This window comes from Pelobates fuscus, chromosome 5, assembly GCF_036172605.1.
Source record: "Pelobates fuscus isolate aPelFus1 chromosome 5, aPelFus1.pri, whole genome shotgun sequence".
Taxonomy (NCBI): Eukaryota; Metazoa; Chordata; class Amphibia; order Anura; family Pelobatidae; genus Pelobates; species Pelobates fuscus.
In genome coordinates, this window is record NC_086321.1 from 10989563 (window position 1) to 11005134 (window position 15572).

The window sequence follows — 15572 nt, forward strand, 5'->3', positions numbered from 1 at the left end:
GAAATTTCATCTTTAGTTAATACTTTTTGAGATAGATTAAACACATTTATCTGATTTTCTTCTAGTTGTAGTGCTGGTATTGGTGTCTTGATGTTTCGTCGTCTTGCTCTTTTCTTTGTCTTCTTTTGGTGGATCTTCTCCTTTTTCCAGGAGTTGGTCCCATTTTGTACGCAGGTTCACGTCTTCTTTTTGTCTTAAAGAGATGGCTTAATATCATTAATGCTCTTAAATGACAAAGCCATGATTAATTACATATATATATATACACACTTATAATATATAATTCATAGAGTATTACATAAGAAAAATATAACTAAATATTATTTGTCTTCTATTTAAATTTAATTGACTATAGATTCATCATTATAAGAATTATTCAATGATTTAACATTAGTGGATCACAGTCCATAATTCTTCAGTTTTATTATATATATTAAAGATTACACAATATTAATATATTAACAAATTCTTATTTTGTTAGTGAACCTCAGTATTATTTATCATGATGAAATATAGTATTAGATGTTTATATTTTAATTGAATTCAATTTGAAAGGTTCAACATTATAATAAGTGACAAAAAAGATGAATTCAGTTATAATATACACCTCCTCTATTTTATTTAGATGCATATCTTCGAATAAGAGATATATAATTGATTAGAGACGACTGGGAGACAATATATAACATGTGCTCAATAGAATATTCTAATGTTAAATCATTGAATACTTCTTATAATGATGAATCTATAGTCAATTAAATTTAAATAGTAGACGAATAATATTTAGTTATATTTCTCTTAACTTTTGGTTCAAGTTATTATTTAACCTCCTATAAGATATATATATGATTCATTGTGAGATTATATTCTGGATATGTATTACTATTTCATTATACTTTTGGATATATATCACTTTATATTTAATAGATCTGGCTTTAAAGCGAGATATAGAAGTTGCTTTTAAAGCATCATTCACTTTTGATTAATACTTGCACTTTAAATATAATTAACTCTTTATTATGTTTGGATATTAGTATTGGTATAACATAACAGTACTTATTACAACTCTTAGATAGGTATCACTTCATATTTGTTATGTCCTGCATTAGTGCGAGATAGAATCTTGTTTTTTAAGCACCTGTCACTTTAAAGCAACATTTGCTTCTTAAATATAATTTAATTTTCATATGTATTTTGTTATCATTGATTATTTCTATTATGCTAATTTATATTTATTTTTTATATGATGAATTATAATATTGTCCATTGTTTATATTTTTGTGATTTTGCTAAGATCAAATGTAATACTCTATGAATTATATATTATAATTGCGTATATATATATATATATGTCATTAATCATGGGTTTGTCATTTAAGAGCATTAGATGAGCTAGCTTGTAAATACACATTTTATCCAATTATACATTATCTAATTTTTCTCCATATCAAATATAATTAATTACATCTAGATACTATCATTATAACAGAGAGTAATAATGTTTGCTGAGGTTTGTTTATTAATATAATTTGGTTTATGTGAATATTTTATTGCCTTGCCACAAGGGTAAGCACCTGTGGCTTAAAAAGGCTTTTAATTAGATTGGAATTCCTTCATTTAATCAATTTATATTGGATCTTTCCTGTGTATAATAAATCTATTAAAGAGATGTGGGCTCATTGATTAACAAATTGTAAATTCATTGGCTGTGCTCATCTAGGCTCCTTGACATCCCTGATCTAGAAGTTGATGATTGGTGAGACAATTGTATTTTACTCAGATGTTTAACTTTGATGTTATCAATCAATTATTTTATCACATGTGTATTCACTGACTTAATATGTTATGCACCTATATATTGCATTATTTGTGTGTGCTTCAGTAGCTTAATAAAGACCCTTAGGGGTTGAAATGTCGCTTTGTAGCTGCTGGTTCCAATAAATTGCCTTTTTCTTGGAATTCATTTGGAGTGCCTGGATTCATTTTCTATTTTTACTATTATATTTGGTCCATTTTGGTACTGGGACATATCCAGTGAAGCACCCTGGATTCCTTGGCAAGGGGTGGAGTGCACTTCCATAAATTTTCTACATTTACTTGAAGCGGGGCAGGCCAGAAGTTCTATCGCAAATTGGGATAGCTCAGGCCACAGGTCAAGCCTGCACACCCAGTAGTCAAGGGGTTCATCGCTCCTCAGATTGTCGATATCTGCAGTTAAGGCGAGGTAGTCTGCTACCTGTCGGTCGAGTCGTTCTCTGAGGGTGGATCCCGAAGGGCTGTGGCGATGCGTAGGACTTAAAAAGCTCCACATGTCCTCCATCAACAACACGTCTTTAAAGCGTCCTGTCCTTGCCGGCGTGGTCGTGGGAGGAGGAGGATTACTTCCACCTCTCACCCTGTTAGATTCCCGTTGTGCTGTGATATCACCCTTATACGCTGTGTAAAGCATACTTTTGAATTTATTTTGCAAATGCTGCATCCTTTCCGACTTGTTGTAATTTGGTAACATTTCAGCCACTTTCTGCTTATACCGGGGGTCTAGTAGCGTGGACACCTAGTACAGGTCGTTCTCCTTCAGCCTTTTTAAACAAGGGTCCCTCAACAGGCACGACAGCATGAAAGATCCCATTTGCACAAGGTTGGATGCCGAGCTACTCATTTCCCGTCCCTCCTCCTCAGTGATCTCAATGAAGGTATGTTCTTTCCCCCAGCCACGTACAACACCACAGGTACCCGATAGGTGACAACGAGCACCCTGGGATGCCTGTTATGGTTGGTCTTCCTCCTCCTCCTCAAAGCCACATTCCTCCTCTGACTACTCTTCCAGCGTTGCCGCAGGTCCAGCAAGCGATGCTGATAAGGCTGTTTCTGGTGGTGATGGTGACCACAAGTCTTCCTCTTCCTCTTCACGCTCATCTACGGCCTGATCCAGCACTCTTCGCAGGGCATGCTCCAGGAAGAAACCAAATGGTATGATGTCGCTGATGGTGCCTTCGGTGCGACTGACTAGTTTTGTCACCTCCTCAAAAGGACGCATGAGCCTACAGGCATTGCGCATGAGCGTCCAGAAAAGTGGCAAAAAAATTCCCAGCTCCCCAGAGGCTGTCCTAGCACCCCGGTCATACAAATATTCATTAACGGCTTTTTCTTGTTTGAGCAGGCAATCGAACATTAGGAGTGTTGAATTCCAACGTGTTGGGCTGTCGCAAATCAAGCACCTCACTGGCATGTTGTTTCGCCGCTGGATATCTGCAAAGTGCGCCATGGCCGTGTAGGAACACCTGAAATGGCCACACACCTTCCTGGCCTGCTTCAGGACGTCCTGTAAGCCTGTGTACTTATGCACAAAGCGTTGTACGATCAGATTACACACATGTGCCATGCACGGCACATGTGTCAACTTGCCCAACTTCAATGCCGCCAACAAATTTGTTCCGTTGTCACAAACCACTTTGCTGATATCCAGTTGCTGCGGAGTCAGCCACTTTTCCACCTGTGCGTTCAGGACGGACAGGAGTGCTTGTCCGGTGTGACTCTCTGCTTTCAAGCAAGTCAAACCCAAGACGGCATGACACTGCCGTATCCGGGATGTGGAATAGTACCTGGTGAGCTGGGGGGGTGCCGTTGATGTTGAGCAAGATGCAGCAGCAGAAGAGGACTCTGACGAGGATGTTATGGAAGAGGATGGAGTAGGAGGAGTAGAGGAGGTGGTAGCAGGCCTGCCTGCAAGTCGTGGCGGTGTCACCAACTCCTCTGCAGAGCCACGCATTCCTGCTTGGCAGCCGTCAGCAGGTTTACCCAATGCGCAGTGTAGGTGATATACCTGCCCTGACCATGCTTTGCAGACCAGGTATCAGTGGTCAGATGGACCCTTGCCCCAACACTGTGTGCCAGACATGCCATTACTTCCTTTTGCACAATCGAGTACAGGTTGGGGATTGCCTTTTGTGCAAAGAAATTTCGTCCGGGTACCTTCCACTGTGGTATCCCAATAGCCACACATTTTTTGAACGCCTCAGACTCCACCAGCTTGTATGGTAAAGCTGGTGGGCTAATAGTTCAGACAAGCCAGCTGTCAGACGCTGGGCAAGGGGGTGACTTTCTGACATTGGCTTCTTACGCTCAAACATGTCCTTGACAGACACCTGACTGTGGGCAGATGAGCGGGAACTGTTCAAGGCGAGAGACGGAGTGGCGGATGGTTGAGAGGGGGCAAGGAGGACAGCAGTGGTTGACATGGCTGAAGATGCTGGACCAGGAGGAGGATGGCGGCTTTGAGTTTGTGTGCTGCTTGTACTCATGTGTTGATCCCATAGGCGTTTGTGATGTCCGATCATGTGCCTACGCAAAGCAGTTGTACCTAGGTGGGTGTTGGACTTCCCACGACTCAGTTTCTTTTGGCACAGGTTGCAAATGGCATTGTTGTTGTCAGAGGCAGACACACACAAAAAATGCCACACTGCTGAGCTCTGCAATGACGGCATTCTGGTGGTGGACACAGCATGCGTTGATTGGCGTGCTGTCGGGCTGACCCCGGGTGCCGATGCATGCTGTCTGACTGTGCCACTAGCACCTTGCGACGACCTCCCCCTGCTTCCAACTCGTCTCCTCCTCCTCCTCTCTGTCTCCCCATCTGAACTTTCTCCCTGTTCTTCTTCTTGCCGAGCGGGCACCCACGTGACATCCATGGACACATCGTCATCATCAACCACTTCACTTGTATCTGACAACTCAGCAAAGGAAGCAGCAGCGGGTACAACATTATCATCATCACACTGTACGTCCATGGGTGTAATGCCACATCACCCTGTTATCTACATCCTCTGGCAATAATGGTTGCGCATCACTCATTTCTTCAAATGGATGTGTAAATAACTCCTCTGACATACCAAGTGAAGCGGCTGTGGTGCTAGTGTTGGTGGTAGCGGCAGGCGGGTGAGTGGTATCTTGAGGTGCCCGAAGCTAAGCTGGAGGAGGATGGTGCGTCAAGGTTCCGAGCGGAAGCTGTAGAAGATTGGGTGTCCTGTGTTAGCCAGTCAACTATGTCCTCAGAACTGTTCAAGTTCAGGGTACGTGGCCTCTGAAAACTGGGCATTATTCTAGGGCAAAAGGGAATCACAGTACCACGACCACGATGGCCCCTGCGGGGTGACCTGCCTCTGCCTGTCATTTTTTTTTGGATTTGTGGTACTATGCGTGCAAGCTACTGTGAGACCAGATATGAGTGGCAATGTGCACTTGCAGAGGTTGGCAGAGTACACGCTGAAGGCCTGTCACCCGCTTTAAGGACACTGACTGGTATTAACTTACAGTGAAAAACTTTTTTTCTTTTTAAAGGCACGCTATGGTGACACCAGATATGAGTGGCAAAGTGCACTTGCAGAGGTTGGCAGAGTACACGCTGAAGGCCCGACACCCAGACGCTTGCAGACAACTAACTGCTATTACCTTACAGTGCAAAACTTTTTTTCTTTTTAAAGGCACGCTATTGTGACACCAGATATGAGTGGCAAAGAACACTGGCAGAGGTTGGCAGAGTACACGCTGAAGGCCTGTCACCCGCTTTAAGGACACTGACTGCTATTAGCTTACAGTGAATTTTTTTTTTTCTTTTTAAAGGCACGCTATGGTGACACCAGATATGAGTGGCAAAGTGCACTTGCAGAGGTTGGCAGAGTACACGCTGAAGTCCCGACACCCAGACGCTTGCAGACAACTAACTGCTATTACCTTACAGTGCAAAACTTTTTTTCGTTTTAAAGGCACGCTATTGTGACACCAGATATGAGTGGCAAAGTGCACTTGCAGAGGTTGGCAGAGTACACGCTGAAGGCCTGACACCCAGACGCTTGCAGACAACTAACTGCTATTCAATCTATTACAGTGAAAATATTTTTTTTGTTTTTAAATGCAAGCTTAAGCTATTGTGACACCAGATATGAGTGGTGGCACTGGGCAAATGGGCACAGGATCCACTGTGAGCCTGGCACAGAAGCTGGCAGGCAGGCAACTGCAATTACATTACACAAAAAAAAGCAGAAAAGAATACCCTAGCCTAGCTATCAATTTCCCTATCAAATGAGCAGCAGCTACACTTTCCCTCCTCTATCTAAGAATGCAGCTTCAGAATGAATCTAAAATGGATGCTGTACAGGAGGTGGGAGGGTCTGGAAGTAAGGGTCTGCTGCTAATTTGCTGGAATGTGTCTGCTGACCGTGAGGCACAGGGTCAAAGTTTACTCAATGATGACGAATAGGGGGCGGATCGAACCGCGCATGTGTTCGCCCGCCGTGGCGAACGCGAACACGCTATGTTCGCCAGGAACTATTCGCCAGTGAACCGTTCGGGACATCACTAGTTATTATATTAACGTTCAAGAGAAGTACATTATTATTATTCAATACATTGCTGCACCTGCAAGAAAAAGTATAATATTGTACAATATAAATTCAGCTAATCCAGTATACAAACCCCAGTTTGATTATAACTGGAAATAACTGAAATAGTTAACAAAATTATTGACTGTTGTGAACTTTTATTTATTTGATTGATACAATTGTATCTATTCAGAGACTTTCTTTATATTGGACTTAAGCAAATCTAAGCATAATGCATTGATATGTTTTAACCATTGAATACAAGCTATATGAGGTCTTTTTAGCATTGCATCAAACAGGTTTTAAAATGTAAAGGTATATACCACTCCTGAATCTATATTAGATTATATCTATTATCTAATCTTCTGTTCTTAAGTGGTTTGACTATTTACTGTGGGAGAGTATCATGACGCTCATGGCCTTATAACCACTACAGAGAGCTGGAGTGGTTATTGTGCCTGGATTGTTCTTTTAAATAATCTACCAATGGCCCTCAAGAGATTAGGTTCTGAATGTAACGTACTGAACTGTATTCGGGCAAAGAAAAGATCTAAAGGAAACTCAAACTTGATAACTTTGTTTTAATTTGCATCTCTTACATACATTATGCAGTACAGTATTACAGTACTAAACATATAAATACTGTACATGCCTGTACAGTACAAAGCTTATAACAAGGATGTGCCCCCCCCAAAAATATACATTTTAACTGTACAGTACTGTAGTCATCAAAAAATAACTTTTGAACAGGAGAATTTCAGTGTGATGTATACCTGTCCAGTAGTCAACAAATCTGCAGGAAGTATATAATAGCAGTTGCATTTTTAGGCAGATACATGACCCTTACATCTGGGTTTAGATCATCAAGATATATAAAAATGGTATACAATATAATGCAATCACACCACCTTATAGTGAAGGGTGTCTATAATAATAATAATACATCTGTTACCTGAAGCGGATATGATGGTATAACAAATATCCAAATGTTGGTACTCCGTATTTTGGTAACAGTAAATACAGAAAAAGGGGGGGGGGGAACTTGTAGTGTAGTATTTAGTATAACAATATATGTGCAAACAGAAAAAAACACACTCACAATTTAAAATGGCACAAAATAAATATTTTGTGCAAAAGAGCCTTGCCCCTAGTGGGTCCACTTATCACCCGAGAGATGTAAACTCTGATATTTTGTGGGTCCTGTGGAGTCTAGCGGATCCTAGAATGCCACAAAACACTGTTCTGTAAATCCAGAGTTGGCTTCACCAACCACTCCCACTGGACACAAAAAGAATAATATAAGTCCCTCCACTGTGGTCTGATTAAGCCAGTTCATAAGAATCCACATTACATGGGGAATTGCTGACCGGGCCCATTACTATGAAAGAAAATATCAGTAAATCTGAAATCTGAAGTTCTCCTTTCCCAGCCATGGCAGCACTAGTCAGAGACTTACCCAAGCTCAACCATCTAGGGAGGAAAAAAAAAAAAAAACAGAACTAATGCCCATCAAAATGTTTATCAAATATTAAAGAAGAAGAAAGGACAACTGTGAAAAGTTTCAATTATTTAGAGGATCTGTTATCCAGTTGATAGTGACGTATGATAGTATGCTGTTAAGACAATGTAACAAATCTGACATGTAGTAATATCTGAAGAGCTGCCCGGGACACAGAAATAACTGGTTAACCCCTTAAGGACCAAACTAATGGAATAAAAGGGAATCATGACATGTCACACATGTCATGTGTCCTTAAGGGGTTAAACGATTCTTTAATTCCCGTCGAATTGACACTTGTTTGGCCTTGTGGGCCTTGTAAATAGCTGCAACTATCTTGAAATTGTTTGCACTTTAATATGGCAACCCGGAAACTCTAGAGGATAACATTTTTATAAATAATTTCTCTTGTGTGCTGAGGGAAGCCATGGAGAAAAAACTGAGCAGCTGAGAAAAGGAAATATAGCTCTAAACACAAAAATCTGCAAAAAAATATCTAATGAAAACACTTCTTACAAATCCCAAGGTACATGGCCCATAATAAAAACCCTATAGAAATATATATTTATATATGTATTGCATAGGTCTCCACACAAAGGAGAATTAGCTAAAAGACTTAGGCAGAAAAGACACAAACATATCAAACAGACTTAGACCAGCTCCACGAGAATGGGAAAGAAATCAATAAGGGGGTCTGTACAGAGGAGACCACCGATACCTGAAAATAGGATTTAATTTACTCCTCAAGCTCTCGGCTGCTACTCTTGGATCACTGAAGCACTCACACCCCATCACTACAGGGGGTCATCATTTGCTTTGTTTTATACAAGTTTTGCTACAGTATACAGTTAATAAACAAAAAAAGGATACACAAAAAAGGAATCCGTGGAATATAATTTAAAAAAATCAAATTGCGTCTAACAGAAAATATGTAGTATTAAAAATCAAAGTCCAAGTCTTAATCTTTATCTTGGTCTTTGTTTTCAGTCCTCCTCAGATGTATCATAGAGGGCAAAATGCAGAAAAGTAGAGCCGTAGTGCATTATACCTGTACAAATGGGGTGGGGTGGAATATGAAGAACAAATAATAGCAACTCACATCTCAGAGAGTTTCACAAAAGATCTAGTATGTACAGCAATAGTCCTCACTAAGGTGAGATTTCCTTGATCAATCAATATGGGGAATTTGGAATGAGTATAAGCAAACTCCGATAGAGTTCTGATAGTGTAGTAGTAATTACAACCATATATTGTGGTAAAGAAACAAAGGAAACTCACTCACACGTACAGAGCTTCCAACAAGCTCAAGGAAATCAATGTAGAGGTGAGTGTAGCTGTGCACACATGCAGGTCAGTCAGAACATAAATGTAACATTTTTATTGTAGATGAGTAGAAGACCTTATAGACAATATGAAATGCAAAGATACAGGAGAATCACAATAGCGCAGTATTTCCAACACAGTTAATATAGATGTAATAAGACAAAAACACACAAGTGTAGAGCTTTCTACCAGCTAAATGAAATCAGCATATAACTGTGTTATCCCTGCTTATGGATAAAGTGCACAGGGCTTTCTCCAAAGTGTCTTTAGCATATAATAGAAAATAAACACAAAGAGAAATATAGTGCTTTCCATACATATATAGTGAAAAACAAAGCTGAAATCCAACTTACAGTTTATACATAGTGATGTCGCGAACATAAAATTTTCGGTTCGCGAATGGCGAATCAGAAATCAGAGTGTTTTGAGTCAAATTACACAGCGTGGGAAAATTCCAAAGAACTTTCCCACGCTGTGTAAAATGACACTGAGCACTCTGATTGGTGGATTTCAAACCAACCAATTAGAGTGCTGTGACAGGTAAATGTAGAAACTTACCTGTCAGTCTCTTCATTTACCTGTCAGAGCACTCTGATTGAATGGCTTAAACCCACCAATCAGAGTGCTCTGAGCCTAATTGCAGGGCGGGGCAAGGCTTTATAAGTTATATGTTTATTATGGTTTTTTTTGGGGGGGGGGCTGATAAAAGAAGATTTTAGAAGTAAGAAAACATCCAATGGTAAGTTTTGTATCTTTTTCTTTACAGGTTCTTAGTTAAAGGTCCCCCCCTCATTATTTTTAGGGTGAGGTGGGTAGGTAGGGGATACATTTTTTTTTGCGGGGGAAGGGGGTGAATAGGGGTTTGGGGACCCCTAGTCACCTGGGGGGGACATTTTTTTAGGGCCCCCACCCGCCGCTCAGGGGTGGGGGCCAGGGGGAAGGACATTAGGTCCCCCCCCTTATTTTTGTTTAGGGTCCCCACCCACCGCTCAGGTGTGGGGGCCAGGACATTAGGTCCCCCCATTTGTGTTTAGGGCCCCCGCCCACTGCCTCAGGGGTGGAGGCCAGTGGGGGAGGACATTAGGTCATTCCCCCTTACTTTTTTTTAGGGCCCCCACCCACCGCTCAGGGGTGGGGGCCAGGGGGAGGACATTAGGTCCTCCCCCAATTTGTATTTAGGGCCCCCTCCCACCGCTCAAGGGTGGGGGACAGGGGGGAGGACATTAGGTCCTCCCCCCTTACTTTTATTTAGGCCCCCACCCACCGCTCAGGGGTGGGGGCCAGGGGGGAGGACATTAGGTCCCCCCAATTTGTATTTAGGGCCCACACCCAACGCTCAGTGGTGGGGGCCAGGGGGAGGACATGAGGTCCTCCCCCATTACTTTTGTTTAGGGCCCCCACCCACCGCTCAGGGGCCAGGGTGGAGGACATTAGGTCCCCCCCAATTTGTGTTTAGGGCCCCCACCCACCGCTCAGGGGTGGGGGCCAGGGGGGAGGACATTAGCCCCCCCAAACACAGGTTACTGGCTATGGGGGGATAATGTATAATAAACACAGGTTACTGGCTATGGGGGACAATGTATAATAAACACAGGTTACTGGCTATGGAGGATAATGTATAATAAACAAAAAATAATAATAATAAAAAAAAAAATGTATGCAGCTTCCGAATTAATCTAAATTGTATGCTGTCTAGGAGGTGGGAGGGTCTGGGAGGGAGGGTCTGTTGCTGACTAGCTGGAATGTGTTTGCTGACTGTGAGGTACAGGGTCAAGTTTACTCAATGATAATGAATAGGGGGCGGACCGAACATCGCATATGTTCGCCATCCATGGCGAACGCGAACACGATATGTTCGCCAGGAACTATTCGCCAGCGAACCGTTCGGGACATCACTATTTATACAGTCAATAAAGGATACATAACAAAGGGTTAGTCAGTGGAAATTATATATAAAAAAATAATCAGGTAGCTATGTTTGACTGCTCCAAATGGCTTGAGAAAACAAGGGATGAATTCAAGGTAAATCATAAAATTATAATTGAAAAACATTTTAGTCTTTTAAATTAAGAAAAATATACCTAAATAATACTATTTTTCTGGGATGGGGGTCATCTTAAATCAAACACCCACTTTATATTTCCAGTAATGAAATCAGTTTTCTCCTCTGGTTTTCACGGAGCGCTTTGAAGATTTCTGATTTGTGGTTAAATTGAAATTGAAATTGTTAAATACTCCATCTGCTTAATATTCCCTCCCTTCCATCTGCTTATTATTTCAAATATTTTTACACATTGTTGGTCCTTTACGGATATAGATATTGGCTGTATTCATTGACTATTGGTCCCGAACACATATACATATACTTATCGGTGATATGTGAATGTGGGCCTGGACATTGTAAATCTGAATGTGGGTCTGAATGTTCTTTAGGGGAACCCCCAGAACTAATTTACTGGTTCCAGTCAAATTAAACTAAATACTTTAAAGTTAGGAAAGATAATAATAATGAATAACAAAACGTTGTATTATTTCCTTTGATGGTTGTGATAATAATGAGTAATATTATCATGTAACTTATCACTGGAGAGTTATATCTTAAAATTATTGCTCACTAGTCCCTAATAAATCTCTTTTGTTAATAGGATAGGAGATATATATAAAAAGTCCAATTGTATCTTTTATACAGTGATCTAGTGTAATAAATGTACTGTCACTTTAGGAGAGGGTATTGAGACTAATATTTTATTAATTTATATAGAATTTTTTTTTTTATATATATATATATATATATATATATAAAAAAAATTTCATTCAGCACTACGGCTGATTCAGGGATTTTTTTCACTTGTAGATTTGGGATTACTCCAGTGAAGGGGCCCCTCACTGGAATTATACTGACAATTTCCTTGGAATCTGTATATTTTAGAAATATTTGACATATATTATTATACTTGTTTTTTATGGTAACACTAATTTATTAGTCAATTAAAAATATATATTATTTTACTTACAGCCTAGCTGAGTATGGTGTCTAACTAAACCTCTAGTTACATGTATAACGATACCTTGTAACACTTTTAGAAATCACGTTGCCTGTTGCATAAAACAGCTCTGTTAATCAAGCTGCGGCTTGTGTTCTATCATACAGGGGACAGCAATAGACAGAGTGGTTCTTATACATTTATCACGTTTGCATATTATCTAAAAGTGCTGTATTTCTGTGGTTATGATTATTACATCTCTTCCTGCTGGAGTTATACTTGAATTCTTTGGAGCGCTCACACACTTATATTTTTTTATGTTAAATAAACTATTTAGCCGCTCTTATGTGCTGTGAAGCAGCCCTGATATAATTCATTTTAATTTTACTACAATACCCGTTTCTATTCGTTCATATTCAATTACCTATTATTTCTAGATTAGTCAATAAAGGATACGTAACAAAGGGTTAGTCAGTGGAAAATATATATATATAAAAAAAATCAGGTTACACCTAGTGGAAAATATCAAACCTCAGCTGCCCTAGCTATGTTTGACTGCTTAAAATGGCTTGAGAAAACAAGGGATGAATTCAAGGTAAATCATAAAATTATAATTAAGAAACAAATTAGGGGAGGGGTGTCATCTCAAATCAAACACCAACTTTATATTTCCAGTAATGAAACCAGTTCTCTCCTCTGCTTTTGACAGAGAGCTTTTAAGATTTCTGATTTGTGGTTAAATCAATGGAAATTGCTAAGTTTAGGCTGAAATACATAGTTGGAATGTCCTCCAATTCTGCTATATTTAAAACTAGGATATTATGGATTTTGTGACAATATTTGTTTATCAAATCAAACATAAAACATTTGAGTAGCATAGGGGTATATTTTAACACTTTAAACATACTGTGTTATTATAATCTGTGCTTTCTTTGTGAAGGTCCATTGTAGCATTAAATACAGTACAATAATAGGCTATTTTATTGCTTAGTTTTATAGATTTTTTTCAATGTTTCTAGTCGTGTTTTGGAAAGTAACACTTTCTCACTCTGTTTTGATTTCTAGCTCCAGCCTTACATGAGTTCTCCTTAAAGGATAATAAAAGAACTGCTAAGCAAGAAACCATCAAAAATGTGATTTATTGGAACCTAGAGTGTTTAGTGTTTAAGTAAATCAACATTATTTGACATGTTATATCATGTGTTTAATAAAAACTTGTGAACCTTTATTGTGGCGGTGTTGTCAGTAGTCTACACTCCTGTCTTTGTTAATTACTGTAAACTGTGTTTGAAAGGCCAGTGGTGAACCGAAATTTGTCTCTGCCCATTTAACTTTATGCATTAAGTCTCTCCCCGAATGAGATCTCATGACTAGAGTTGAGCGAACCCGGACTGTAAAGTTCAGGATTGTACCGAACGTTAAGTTTTTTGGACCCCGGATCCGAACACGGACATATCACTGTATGTTCGGGTTGGAATTAGGTGTTCGGCGATTTAATGGTGCGTTTTGAAAGGCTGCAGGGCAGCCAATCAACAAGCGTTTGAATGGTGTGCCCTTAGAAGCCATCACAGCCATGCCTACTAATTACATAGTTACATAGTTACATAGTTACATAGCTGAAAAGAGACTTGCATCCATCAAGTTCAGCCTTCCTCACATATGTTTTTTGCTGTTGATCCAAAAGAAGGCAAAAAACCCAGTTTGAAGCACTTCCAATTTTGCAACAAGCTAGGAAAAAAATTCCTTCTTGACCCCAGAATGGCAGTCAGATTTATCCTTGGATCAAGCAGTTATTACCCTACATTGAAAGATTATATCCTTGAATATTCTGTTTTTGCAAGTATGCATCTAGTAGCTGTTTGAACATCTGTATGGACTCTGATAAAACCACTTCTTCAGGCAGAGAATTCCACATCCTGATTGTTCTTACAGTAAAAAAAACTTTCCATTGCCTTAGACGAAATCTTCTTTCTTCTAGTCTAAAAGCATGACCTCGTGTCCTATGTAAAGTCCGGTTTGTGAATAGATTTCCACATAATGGTTTGTATTGGCCTCGAATATATTTGTATAATGTTATCATATCCCCTCTCAGGCGACGTTTTTCTAAACTAAATAGGTTTAAATTTGTTAACCTTTCTTCATAGCTGATATGTTCCTTTCCTTTTATTAATTTTGTAGCCCGCCTCTGCACTTTTTCTAGTGCCATAATATCCTTCTTTAGAACAGGTGCCCAAAATTGCACAGCATATTCAATGTGTGGTCTTACCAGTGATTTATAAAGAGGCAAAATGATATTCTCGTCCCGAGAATGAATGCCCTTTTTCATGCATGACAATACCCTACTGGCCTTGGCCACTGCTGATTGACATTGCACATTGTTGCATAGTTTGTTGTCTATAACAATTCCCAAGTCCTTTTCGTGTGTTGTTATCCCTAATTCGCTTCCATTAAGGGTATACGTTGCTTGTGTATTCTTTACACCGAAGTGCATAACATTGCATTTTTCAACATTAAATTTCATCTGCCATTTGAGTGCCCAGTCCTCGAGTCCTCTATCTAAATCCCTCTGCAACAAAGTAATATCTTGCTCACATTGTATTATTTTACAAAGTTTTGTGTCATCTGCAAACACTGAAACATGACTTTCAATGCTGTCTTCAAGATCATTTATAAACATGTTAAATAGAAGGGGTCCCAGAACAGACCCCTGAGGGACACCACTTGCCACCTCTGTCCAGCTTGAAAATGTACCATTAACGACAACTCTTTGTACTCTGTTTTTAAGCCAATGTTCTACCCAAGAACAAGCATTTTCATCTAGACCGATTTCCTTGAGTTTGAACACTAATCTTCTGTGTGGAACTGTATCAAATGCCTTGGCAAATTCCAAATAGATCACATCCACTGCAACACCCTGATCTATACTTCTACTTACTTCTTCGTAGAATGCAGTCAAGTTAGTTTGACACGACCTGTGCTTCATAAAACCGTGCTGATTTTTGCTAATAACCATGTTCTTCTCAAGGAATTCTTGAATATAATCCCTTAATAGATATTGGTGCGGTGTAAGTGACAAGGACCTACACCTATAAGTGTAGCGCTCAAACACAGATAAATCTTACCAAAACGTAGTCTCATTCAATGGTAAAATATGGGGTACATGTCAAAGTAAAATACAGAGAATACAATATAGTGTAGATGGTACTGAAAAATGGCTTCACAGCCACACATAATGATATCGTGCTGAATATTACACTCACATTTCAAGGAGCCTGTATATAGAAAACACTGGCTCCGTATAAAGGCTTTTGTGCTGTTATGGTAGCACCACCCTCCTACTTCGGCTTGAAGAATTTCTCAGGAACACGAAAAAAAGGGAAGAAAGCAGAC